The following is a 913-nucleotide window of genomic DNA, read 5'->3' as shown; positions in this document are numbered from 1 at the left end:
ATAAGTGGAACAACAAAAATTGATGTTTCTCTCGTTCTCTCCCTAAAAATACACCAATAAACAGAAAATTTTTAAAAATAAAATTTGTAAGAGATACACAATAGCATGCCATTGTACTGAAAGGTCCCAGGTTCGATTCTGGTCAAGGGCATGTACCTGGGTTGCGGGCACATCCCCAGTGGGAGATGTGCAGGAGGCGGCTGATCTATGTACCTCTCTCATCGATGTTTCTAACTCTCTATCTCTCTCCCTTCCTCTCTGTGAAAAATCAATAAAATATATTTAAAAAAAATTGATGTTTCTCTTGTTCTCTCTCTGAAAAAACACCAATAAACAGAAAAATTTTAAAAATAAAATTGGTAAGAGATACACAATAGCATGCCATTATATAGTATGTCCACCATGCAGGTAAAATAGACGTGAACAACCTCAAGACCATAGAAGTCGTTCAAGTAGTAAGAGAATTAAGAAGCAATATATCATGAGTATCATTGTTTTCCATGTAATATATTTAATTTTAAATTTATGTAATTTAATGGTCAATAATGGTTCTATTTACTAACTGGCTGACGAAACTCCTGAAAAGTGAGCAATATGCCGAGGGACCCTGATTTAATTCTAAGCCAATTGATGATTCCTGGGGGTGGGGCAGGCAGCCTGGCTCAAACAGCTCCCCAGGTGATTCTAATGTTTATCCAGGGCTGAGGACCATAAACCCTCAGTACAAGGAGTGGCTCCTGCACCTGCCCTGTCAGCATCGCCTGGAGCTCCTTAAAAACACAGCCTCTCAGGCCCTGCATGGCAATAAGATCCCAGGTAAGTCCTGTGCACAGTGACGTTTAGGTGACGCCAATGGAGGTGGAGGAGTCAGAAGGGCCCTGATGCATTGCCCAGGACAGAGGCAAGCCTGTGC

Source organism: Myotis davidii, unplaced genomic scaffold, assembly GCF_000327345.1.
Source record: "Myotis davidii unplaced genomic scaffold, ASM32734v1 scaffold935, whole genome shotgun sequence".
NCBI lineage: Eukaryota > Metazoa > Chordata > Mammalia > Chiroptera > Vespertilionidae > Myotis > Myotis davidii.
The sequence above is the reverse complement of the archived record's forward strand: the minus strand, read 5'-3'. Positions refer to the sequence as shown.